The sequence below is a fragment of the Argopecten irradians genome, chromosome 13 (assembly GCF_041381155.1).
Source record: "Argopecten irradians isolate NY chromosome 13, Ai_NY, whole genome shotgun sequence".
Lineage (NCBI taxonomy): Eukaryota > Metazoa > Mollusca > Bivalvia > Pectinida > Pectinidae > Argopecten > Argopecten irradians.
Window position 1 is genome coordinate 37,286,583 of NC_091146.1, and position 13,281 is coordinate 37,299,863.

General features: G+C 35.4%; 1 long non-coding RNA gene across 1 annotated transcript; it reads right to left on the reverse strand.

Annotated features, from left to right (window-relative positions):
- Positions 1-2,667: 2,667 nt before the first annotated feature.
- LOC138305997 (uncharacterized) lies at positions 2,668-3,582 on the reverse strand. Its single transcript, XR_011205753.1, has 2 exons — positions 3,534-3,582; positions 2,668-2,962 (listed from the first exon to the last, which is right to left on the reverse strand). It is a non-coding gene; the product is annotated as an uncharacterized lncRNA (long non-coding RNA).
- Between the last annotated feature and the right edge of the window lie 9,699 nt (positions 3,583-13,281).

The following is a 13,281-nucleotide window of genomic DNA, read 5'->3' on the forward strand; positions in this document are numbered from 1 at the left end:
TACATCTACATTACATCTCTCACTCAGTACCAAAATACATCTACATTAAATCTCTCACTCAATACCAAAATATATATCTACATTCCATCTCTCACTCAGGTACCAAAATATACATCTACATTCCATCTCTCACTCAGTACCAAAATATATCTACATTCCATCTCTCACTCATGTACCAAAATACATCTACATTACATCTCTCACTCAGTACCAAAATATATCTACATTCCATCTCTCACTCAGTACCAAAATATATCTACATTACATCTCTCACTCAGTACCAAAATATATCTACATTACATCTCTCACTCAGTACCAAAATATATCTACATTCCATCTCTCACTCAGTACCAAAATATATCTACATTCCATCTCTCACTCAATACCAAAATATATCTACATTACATCTCTCACTCAGTACCAAAATACATCTACATTTCATCTCTCACTCAGTACCAAAATATATCTACATTCCATCTCTCCATCACAGGAATCTGAGAATAAGTTTCAGTTTATATAATTATGGACCCACCAGAGTGTCTTTAGACCATTTTAAAACATTTTAGAGGTCTAGATCAAAATATATATTTAAAGTGCGAGAAGCTACTCTAACTCCAATAACTTCTAAACCCCAAGCTATTTTCTTTAAAGTCTCAACTCATTTGGTAGAAGAAGCGAAAACTTCTAACCCACCTCTGGAAAATCATACATTGGCATTTTCTCTTCAAGCTTATGCCAAAAGGAACTTAGGTTCTTGCTTCATGCATAATGCAATGAGAAAAATATAATATAGTTGCTCTAAAAATTCAAAACTAATGCAATAGGCCAGGCGGAGATTTACAAAATATAATGAGGTGAGAAAGATCGATCTCTTCAGTAAACTTTCTTTTGAACAATTGGGGGAAACCAAAATTTTTCAATACCTAGTGTAACGTTTTCCAATATATTATCAAAATCCTCACCAAATTAAAAATTTTTGGAACTGCATAGCTAATATGGCTATAGGTCAAAGCTTACTTACCACCTTTTCTTTACTCCTGTGAATGAATTTCCTACCAAATGAAAGCGTTGTTTCAATGTTATGTTACACTAGTGAACATTATAATTGCAAATTCATTCAGCTGAAACATCAGGCGGGAATGTGTGATAAATGTGGTTTGACGCAATCGATCAACAATTTCGGAAGAAATCTCAAAACACATTTATGCCCAGTGAATAACTTTATAACCTACGCAATCTATTTCGAATTCCCTACACGTGTCAATATTACAACACTGCAAGTCGATCGGCGCCTTTTAAGTTTTATCAGTGATCGTTATGATCATTTTACAAGGGCAAACGTACGTAAATTTGCTTCATTATTCAGTTTCCTACACTATTGAGATATGTAAATATTTACACAATTCATGTTTTAGTTAATTAATTAGATGTCGATTTGTCTAGCTTTTTTTCCAAACAGATTCCAAGTGTCGATAAACTATAAACAAGAAACACTAACATTGGAGCCATTTTTTGTTATTACACGATTTAAATCGATATAAAAACTTCGTTTGACTAATTTATTTATGTTCTTTTTTAGTGTCTAGCGATTTTATGTATTTATATTGAGTGAAGGAAACAATATCTATTTGCGTGTTCACATGTATGTAGTAGGGTCAAACGAAGGTGCATAAAATGCCTTCTCACGCCTTTTTGTATATACTCTGGTTATTCACATATTATTCTTTTAGAAAATACCTATGCAATTAAGCGGTATCACTCTGTCTACAAATCTTGAAATAATAGTATTTCTTTTCCATTAAAGATGCTTACACAGTCCGCCGACCACGAGCATAATCGATCCCCATCATTTAATACAATAACTGATTCTTATAATAGTATTGAGTATGTCTAATTAACACAAAAATGCATATTAAATGATTTTATTTTGATTTTGGTGCATGTATTATCAGTATTTAGTTCTATATAGGGCATAGTGCCATGGAATTTTTTTTCTGGATCCACTAATTAATTATAAATTAATATTCTTTATAATATGTCATTAATGGTAGTTGGTGCTTATCTAGTTTTTGTATTTAACATAAGAACAAATACCTTATTCATCTGTTTTTGATAGACAGACTTATCATTAATCAGCACGGTGTGCCAATCTTTAACTAAATTAAATACTTTGTCACTCGTTGGATTAACAATTCTTTCATATCGTACATTTGTTGGTAGAGCTTCTCACCCGAGGGTACAGATTTTCAACTACAGAAACCGCGTAATTATTGCCCCGGCGGTTTCTGACCCAACATTCTAAGACGACCCTGATGGGTGGATGGAAAATTATCCTACTTAATTCTATTTATGTAAGAATTTTTTCACATTGCTTTCAGAATATTACTTGCATGATATGAGAGGCAGCCATTTTTGAATCATATCTTAATAACTAATTGCGATCGTTTTAAAAAATATGAACAGCCAATTCGAAAACTCATCAAAGTTTGGTTATTTTAAAAAGTAAATTAAGTAAAATCTCAGCTTTTTTGATAGAAAAATATCATTCAGCGGTGGAGCATCTTTAAATAAATTAAATACTTTGCAATTATGGATAATGACATGTATATTAGTTTTTTTTTTTGTTATTTCTGATATTTTAAAATTTTAAATCACAATTCCTATAGATTTCATTTTCAAATAATTTATTCATACTCCAGGTAGTTACAAAGAAATCAACAAAAACATTATCAAGTCCATTACTAAATCCTAGATCGGTCACTCCAGCCGGTAAATCAGGGACACTGATAGCCTGCTACAGCAGGTGTCCAATACTTCATGTAGGTTTTTTATGTAAATTTCTCGTAACAACTAACACTCGCCTGTCTGATAAAATAGACTTATAAAATTCCCAGTTCAAAAACTAAAAAGTTCACCAAAATGTTCTCTTTCTCCACCAGTGGATGATTCCTGATCCTGAGACCTACAAAACACAAACACAAAACCTATAACTATTAATGCATTTAATCAAAACTCAATATTCATACCACATTTAAAGGATAGTCTAGAGCTATCCAGAATCAAAAATAGGGACATATCAAATTAGACAACGTCATTAAGTTTGAAGTCATAACTGGGCGAAAACCTTGACAAGCTAGTTTTTCTTTAGTAATCTATTGAAAATCATAAAGTTGGATGAATTATGCCATGAAAACCATTCAAATGAACAGACATGTTTGATGCCTTCTATGAACAATGAAAGTGCTGTTTAGGATGGGAAATGATGACTACTATCACTATAGAAATGTGAAATAAACTGTAATCAAACACTGCCAAACACATTTTCAGCTGCTATTTGTAAAATTAAAACCTATGCATGGTGAGAATGGGGATTCTCAAAATATTGTAAACTTTTGGTGGTGGATAAGGTATCAAAAACTCTTCTTGATTTGTGAGAATAAAAATTACTCCAGATATAATTTTAATGCAATAAATCTAATCCTCGATGGACCCTCCTATACTGATACACTCACCCTGACTTGTCTAATCCTTACCTCCCCTCTCTAATCCTCGATGGACCCTCCTATACTGATACACCCATCCTGACTTGTATTATCCTTACCTCCCCTCTTATTCTCGTTGGACCCTCCTATACTTATACACCCACCCTGACTTGTCTAATCCTTACCTCCCCTCTCTAATCCTCGATAGATGCTCCTATCCTGACACACCAACCCTGACTTGTCTAATCCTTATCTCCCCTCTCTAATCCTCAATGGACTATCCTATCCTGATACACCCCTCCTGACTTGTCTAATCCTTACCTCCCCTCTTATTCTCGTTGGACCCTCCTATACTTATACACCCACCCTGACTTGTCTAATCCTTACCTCCGCTCTCTAATCCTCGATAGACCCTCCTATACTGATACACTCACCCTGACTTGTCTAATCCTTACCTCCCCTCTCTAATCCCCGATGGACAATCCTATCCTGATACACCCCTCCTGACTTGTCTAATCCTTACCTCCCCTCTCTAAGCCACGATGGACCCTTCTATACTGATACACTCACCCTGACTTGTCTAATCCTTACCTCCCCCTCTAATCCTCGATGGACCCTCCTATACTGATACACCCACCCTGACTTGTCTAATCCTTACCTCCCCTCTCTAATCCTCAATGGACCCTTCTATACTGATACACTCACCCTGACTTGTCTAATCCTTACCTCCCCTCTGTAATCCTCGATGGACCCTTCTATACTGATACACTCACCCTGACTTGTCTAATTCTTACCTCCCCTCTCTAATCCTCGATGGACCCTCCTATACTGATACACCCACCCTGACTTGTCTAATCCTTACTTCCCCCTCTCTAATCCTCGATGGACCCTTCTATACTGATACACCCACCCTGACTTGTCTAATCCTTACCTCCCCTCTCTAATCCTCTATGGACCCTCCTATCCTGGATACTCACCCTGACCCTGACTTGTCTAATCCTTACCTCCCCTCTCCTCTCTAACCTCCTCGCTCTATCCTGATACACCCACCCTGACTTGTCTAATCCTTACCTCCCCTCTCTAATCCTCTATGGACCCTCCTATCCTGATACACCCACCCTGACTTGTCCAATCCTTACCTCCCCTCTCTAATCCTCTATGGACCCTCTATCCTGAATACACCTCACCCTGACTTGTCTAATCCTTACCTTACTTCTGTATTCTCGTTGGACCCTCCTATACTATTATACACCCACCCTGAACTTGTCTTAATCCTTACCTCCCCTCTCTAATCCTCGATAGATGCTCCTATCCTGACACACCAACCCTGACTTGTCTAGTCCTTACCTCCCCTCTCTAATCCTCGAAGGACCCTCCGTATACTGATACACTCACCCTGACTTTCTAATCCTTACCTCTCCCTCTCTAATCCTCGATGGACGCTCCTATCCTGATACACCCACCCTGACTTGTCTAATCCTTACCTCCGCTCTCTAATCCTCGATAGACCCTCCTATAACTAAAAACACTCACCCTGACTTGTCTAATCCCTTACCTCCCCTCTCTAATCCTCGATGGACGTCCTATCCTATCCTGATTAATACACCCTCCTGACTTTGTCTAATCCTTACCTCCCCTCTCTTATCCTCGATGGACCCTTCTATACTGATACACTCACCCTGACTTGTCTAATCCTTACCTCCCCTCTCTAATCCTCGATGGACCCTCCTATACTGATACACCCACCCTGACTTGTCTAATCCTTACCTCCCCTCTCTAATCCTCGAATGGACGCTCCTATCACTGATACACCCACCCTGACTTGTCTAATCCTTACCTCCCCTCTATAATCCTCGATGGACGCTCCTATCCTGATACACCCACACCTGACTTGTCTAATCCTTACCTCCCCTCTCTAATCCTCTATGAACCCTCCTCGCCTGATACACCCACCCTATGACTTGTCTAATCCTTACCTCCCCTCTCTAATCCTCGATGGACCCTCCTATCCTGATACACCCACATGTGACTTGTCTAATCCTTATTTCCCCTCTCTAATCCTCGATGGAATGATAGATACATCCTGATACAATCTGACAAAACTGATCCCTTATCTATACCTCCATTATGGACAAATCATGCCGGTGACACATTGAACCTACGATTTTAACTAAAACAATATTCTCATATTACCCTGACTCTTCACCCATGGCCATACATTCATGCCTGAAAAAGTTATTTCACTTATCACAAATAGCTTAAGTGATGACATTTCTAAATAATTAATTATATTTGTTTTGGGGGCCATATTCCCCGGCATTTATGCTCAACAACTTTCAGCTCTTCTCCAAAAAATAGGACCTTGTCTAAACAAAGAAATCCCCATCTCTTTTACAGCCAATGGTATGTTTAAATTAGACCCTGTAATAATACCCTGATTTCTTGATACAATATGTATCATGATATTTTGGATACAATACTTAACGATACAAAATATTTATCTTTAGAAATAAACTACAACCTTTATTTGCTATGTTTAATCAAAATATAACATTGTGTATTCATTCAAACACTAATGTAAAAAGCAAAACTTATTTGATTTTAAAACGAACAAATGTATGTAATAAAATACTATAATTAGATAAATTCTATGACAAGACTTTTGAAATTGATCTATCATTTCTTAATATTATTTTGTAGATAAATGATCCTAAACGACTGATCATTGTAATTGTACCATCATTTGAATGCATCGTAACGTATCGAAAAACAAGATGGATGTATCGCAAAATTGTATTGTCAAGAAAATATCGCGATAATAGTAACGCGATTAATTGCTACACCCTTATAGTCTAAATGTACAAGAATATGAGTGCAGTTACCACGATACAATGGTTCCTGTCTCCGCCATGGCTCACTTAGCTGCCATGATAATTCTTTTTTCTGAAATCTCGCGCTCCAAATATGACAAGTTTTTGTACAGAATGAATTTGACCTACAAAAAGTCATATTATTCAGTGACTACAAAATTTGCCTAGACAAATACTGCACTTAGGAACTTATCAGAATGATGAGAACTAGGGGTGACTATTGCCTACCTTTTAACTAATGCAATATACTCAGGGTTCTCTAATCCTTTTTTAATAGATGTTTGAAAATTAATTACACCCACCCTGAAATCCCCCGTGGTTGCCAATACTAATATTTTCAGATAAAAAATAGGCCCTCGGTTGTAAAAACAAATAAAATAGATGGCTGTTTTTGCCGGCAACAGGCTTTTAACAAGAACCCTGATACTATTGCTATCCGGGAAAACACTATTGCGATAGTTTAATTATTGCAGACTACAATTGCAATAGTATTGTGATAGTATTGCACTCTGAATTCGATTACAATCCACCTGTACATCTAGTAGTGCAGTATTGGATAAAAATTACTTTCCTTTACCTGCTAGCGTCAGTATCAACTCAAAACGCAATAAAGATTGTGATTGAGAACATTGTCGGTGTTTGCATTTTGATTGAAAAACATGGAAAAGTGACATTTAACCGTGATTGTTAGTCTCTTATAATTTACTGTATCAAACCTCTGTGAGTACATGATTTAAGTCTAAGTTACAGAAAAATATCTGACTATTGAAACTATCGATAGTTTGGCGTACTATCGGCTTTTTGAAACTGTCACCGATTGATCAAGTTGAGAGAGATAAAATCCCAATATATCAATAGTCTGATGTATTGTATCATCCCTAATGAGAACTCTCTTTGTATGTATACTGAGACTCATCAAAATTTGAAAATTAGTGAACTCGCCTTAAAAAATCTCTTTGTAAATGTGTATGTATATACCAGAAAGAGGATACATTTATATTCCAAAGATCAAATGGACCATAGGGTGTATGCATATGTCTGAGGGCCCAATATATATATATAGTTCATAGTTCTGTAAATCTGATATCTTGCAGAATTATATATATATAGAGCTGTTATCGTAGACAAAATGTGCATCGTGATATCGTCAAAAATTTGACGATATCGTCACGACAATATCGCGATTTTTGCCGAGTAAAAATATAAAAGAAATATATTGAAATATAAGTCAAGTTTGGGGGACCAATCATGAAAGTACAATATAGAGTGTAATTTGTAAATAAATAAAGTGAAACATTCATCAAAACAAACGTTTATTTGTTATACTTTTAATTAGATATTTGTTTACAAGTCAATCAGATTCTGTCCGTGTCTGACAGTGCAATGTTTTTGTTTCCTTTCCAACTTAACACATGATGGGTTACGGCTGACGACGATATCGTAGATGTAAGTTTTTTTTAACGATATCGTCGTCTCTTCTCTACAATCGTGATATATCGCGATGCCGATATATGATAACAGCTCTATATACATAGCTGTTATAATTCACTTAATTTTGATATTTCGGTATGATATATATCAAAGAAAATATACCTAAATATCAAAATTTGGATGAATCTGCCAACTTATGCCTGATTTTTTATTTTTCTAAACATTGCATTTCAAGTAGAGAGGATTCTGCTTATTTTAATATTATAAGTCATTTTCCAGAAGAAAATATGCAAAGATGGCATTTTGCACCTCCGTTTGACCCCACACATATGTACATTTATATTTGAACAGGCAAATAGATATTGTTTTGTTTACTTGATAAATACATAAATTATTTACACTTAAATTGAACAAAAAGTAATTATTTTCGAAGTTGTAAATCGATTTTAATTGTTTAATAACAAAAAATATTCCAATATTAGATTCTTGTTTACGTTAGATCGACACGTGACTCTTTGAGAAACAGCTAAATGATCGATATAAAATGCAATAACTAAACAGGATTGAATTTGTGTCTGCAATTTGAAACCTAAATAATAAACAAATTTACGTACATTTGCCTGGCAAAATGAACTTAGCTATCGTGATTTAACTTCAAAGTGACGATCAACAAGGCCTAGCAGTGTTGTTTTGACACATGTGTATGAATTCGAAAATGGCGGCACTGAGGTGATGAAGCCATGTGTTCACTGGACCTAAATGTGTTTTGAGAATTCTTCCTGTATTGTAGATCGATACGGCGAATAGCTTGATAACATTTCAGAAATTAATTCATATTCAAGTAGCAATGAAACAATGTAGCAAGCAAGTATCTTTTGTATCCTACATACGAAACTTGCGGTAGTCATTGCACGCCGACTTTGCATGCTTTTATGTCTCGCTCAACGAGATGCTTGATACGCACATGTCTGTCGTAGTCAACAAGACTCTGGTTGAACGAGACTACTTATGAATGGCGATTGTTGTAAGGAAGCATGGTATCTCCAACCGATCGCGAACTAAGGTACGTTACATTTATAAATAAACAATTTGAAAGTGCAAATGCTTTAATTAGATGTTTGAGTCAGTGATTATACTAAATTAATGATCTACCGCTGCTGATGTAAATCGTAACAGCGTCGAATACCTTTGCAGATTCATGCATAAAATAACAAGCCATATGATAACGTTAATTTATCACCATGATGATTTCTAGTAAAATCGAAGTATCTTGAAACATATATCGGTGAATTTCACAAAAAATACAGTAAAACCCTATAACTCGAACAGCAGGGACCAGATCAATAATTCGAGGAATACAGGGTATTCGACTCATCCGAGGTTGGTCATGATCGACCGTTGACAGTCAAAATTTCGGTCTCCCTGACAAATAATACATTTGCAATGACATTTTAATTACCGTAATTTCAGCATTTTGATTTTTTTTAAAGAAAGTGTTATTTGATAGCAATATCAAGTTGAAAAAATAAGTATTACACAAAATGAGGGTATGAAAATACTGACGACAAAGTAAATCAAATGTAAACGATCGTCAAACGTGGTACAAAATACATGTACCATATTGGCTAAAACAGACAATGCGTACAATTTCGATGATTTAATTAACAAAAACTATTTAAACACATTTACAAAATAAATACACACTATAAAGTTATAAACCAGCATAGTTACGAACAAACATTGGTACCTATGTCTATCTTGTAAAAGCGTTAGGTTACATGTGTTCACGAGGAAAGTTACAAAAATACAATATGCGGGAAAAGATATGGAACGCACTGATAAAAACGAATACAGTTCAATGTGATTTGTATTATCAAATTTTGGTATCGCTTATATCTTTTGGAGAAAAAAAAACCACAGAAATTAAAAAAAATATTTAACTTATACAGGAAGTTGGACGTCAGCGATTTCTTCCGACTCTTTTGTCATTTCACAATGCGTACTTTCTATTAACACAAATCAACGTCTTCCGTATTTTCGTATTTAAGCGAAGATTACTATGAGAGAGAGAGATCGATTATTTAATGCCTTTTCTGAAATTATCAAATAAAATTTGCATCAAACAACGACTGGCGATCGTGAAGGTAGGTAATACTGACAGCGTTAATCCCTTAATTAGCGAAAGGCTTGATACGACACCTGTATAAACACAGGTCGTGAGCTATTATCTGTGACGGTCGGTGCAGTCAGGTGTGACACAGGTAAACAATTATCAAGGGCCGAACACCTGTTCGACGAATGCATGGTTACATACTATGTATTTGCTCTAACGGGGATATATTTCTGTTCGAGGAATAAGGGGTATTCGACGAATAGCTGTTCAAGCTATCCGGGGTTTTGTTACATAGATTATATAGGAACACGGTCGGGACCGTACTACCAGTTCGACGAATAGGGGGTATTCGAGGAATCCGGGTTCGAGTTAGAGGGGTTTTACTGTATATTGCAAAAGTGAAAAATATTCAATTTTGTTTTTTGAATTTCACAAATATTTTATTCAAATAACCGGAGGTCACGTAAAAGTCTATTCAAATACACGGAGTTGAAAAACAAAGATAAAGAAGGAAAAAATCGGGACCGCAGAATTGTATGCAAATAACCGAAATATTCAAATAACCATAATTCGATTATGTGGAGTCCTCTGTACATTTATACTTAATATTTATAACTCTAACCAAGGTAACATCAATGTGTACTACAGTTTAAGTATTCAATATCCCTAGAGCTGTCATCCAGTGTTCAATTTACGATCATTTTTCGTGGGTCCTTTTCAATGGTTTTTGTGAAAACAATGGGTCCCACGGTGTTATAGATACCCATTCCCAGAAATTTCATGAGTCCTTTTAAAATTCTGTGAGTCCAGGACTCGCGATGCGCACGTAGATTTATCACTGGCTCATCATTATGATATTGATGACAATTCCCATCTTCCTATATGATATTGATTCCTTTTTTGTGAAATCGATACAATGACCGAAATTCTAAGACTTATACGAAAAAAAACCCCAAAGAACTCTTTCAATACAAATAGTTTTAGGCATTAAATATTTGTGAATTGGCTGAAACGATTAGTCTAATAATTGGAGGCGATTAGATTAATGAAACTAATCGCTGATAATCAATTAAAGATTTTATTAATCATTAAATAATCGTCACATGCATAGCAAGTGCATTGTAAGCTGACTAAACACATTGACAGATCATGGATTTCTGAGGAAGCCATTCCGACTGTCGCTTAATCTCTTTATGTATACACGTACACGTTTTGAACTCAACAAAGCATATATATAATGTGAGAAGTATTTGTTAAATTATGACTCTGTGGAAATTAAAGTAATCAATGAGAAAGTGGATGTCATGAGAAATTTTCACTAGCGATCGACTCAAGTTGTTACGTCAGGAAGGACCTAATCGCCGCCGGGACGCTCAAGAGCGGAAGGAGCAGTAGACTTGAACATTTAAATTTTACTATTGCATGTGTTTATTATATAAAAAGAATGTTTTGAGAATGTTTAAGTTCATATTCTAATTGAAGATATATTTATTTCATTGTTTTGATCACCGAAATAAAATAAGTTCATTGACGAAAATTTGGTCTTGTCACTCCGAATTTGGTTGATTAGTCGTACGTGTGAAGCTCACGTCAAAATAGCGGGTTAGCAGACTGGATTTAAACGATGTTACAGAAGATGGTACAGGAATGGAATTCAGAGCTTTTTTGGGATAAAATATGTTTGTTTTGTCAATAAATCTATTCTTATTTATTGGTAGGCTTTTATTATGTAAGGCATATATGTGCTCTGTCATATTGTACAATAGGTGTTATTTAATATTATTAGTTGATACCAAACCATGGCAGACATTTTCAGTAGTCAGTAGTGAGACAATATAGTTGCCTTCAATTCAAGTGATTAGTAATCGATTATTACATGTGACCGAATAATCAAATACAAAAATTACTAATCGTTTCAGCCCTAGTTCTAATCCCTATTGGGATTCCTCATCTAGACTCTTTTATATTCGGACGTTTGATAGATGAACCATCTCATTTTGCAAACGATGTCTTGTTCGATCACTACTTTAAGCAGCCATTTTGAAAGTCCCTCGCTGTCACATGCGTAGATAGTAGATGGTTCTTTGTTTTCAATACATGTCACTTCAAAATATATGTAATGTAACAAAGTTGGGTTAATTTTCACTACTGTAAGTGAAGACTGTTACATTACAGAGGCTTATCATTTGTTGTAAAGCTGTTATTACTATTACAGCTGATAGGTCTAGTTACATTGAGTGTGTTGTAACACTATAGGCCTCGTGTTCTAGTTATATTTTCAGGTTATACAGCATCCACGTTAGTTAAATTATTGTTATTTATCTCTGTAAATAACGGATGCTTGTTATTGTACATCTAATGTTGTATAAATAGTCCTCAACTTGGCGGTACGCTGGTTGTTTATGGTGACGTCATTTCAGTAGGCTTTTACACGTTTGGAGTGAGTGATGCCGAGTAGATAAAACGTAAGTTTATATGTTAACTTCTGGTGTTAGATAAAGAAGTAACGGATGTTTAAATGTATTAGAATGTAAATAAGTCAACTATAATCGTAGTTTTGTACTTACAATTTTATTTAGCTGTATAAGTTGATGTTTATCACAGTAGTCAAACGAGTCCCACTGTCAACTATCGGTGAAGGCCGTTTGCCGGTTGACTGCGTACAGTACGGATAGTCTATTATTTAGAGCCAAACCCGGATTGTAATTATTGTAAACGGGTTCCGGATATCTTTTTGTGTATATATATGTAACGTTAGTAATAAGATTCAAGTTGTTATTTATAGTATTTACTATAACATAGGAACTATTTCTTGGTTGGCAGTACGTTGCCAATTCGCGGCGTCATTCATGACGTCACGTTAGTGAAACGTCGAAATTGGCAGCTTCCGGCTGCCAAATTGGCACTTTTGGCATCGTTTGGCACTCCAAGAAAGTATAAATAGGAGCACTGCGCACTATGCGTCAGTAGCCTCCTGACTGGCATCGGGTCCACCAGATCTTTGGTCCAGATATCTTGTCTTTTGACTCTAGCCAATATTATTGAAAGTTTAGGTAATTTTAAGTAGGTTTCTATATACATTAAGGATAATTGATAAGTTAGTTAAGATATTGTCAGGGTGTTATCACCGACAATATAAAGTTATTATCTTGTTGTAATGTAGTATTATTACTACAGTGTACCAGTTTATGATTTATTAGAGTTGACAGTAGTGGTATTGGAATTTAGTATAAATTCTATTATAATATCCGGTTCATAAACATGTAGATTATCACGGTCATTTCCTAATTAATAGTTATTAGTAAAGGATCTGAGTTGTATCTTGAATCGCTATAGGTTGTTGTACATATACATGTAGATATTCCTTGTTGTTAAGTACTCTGTA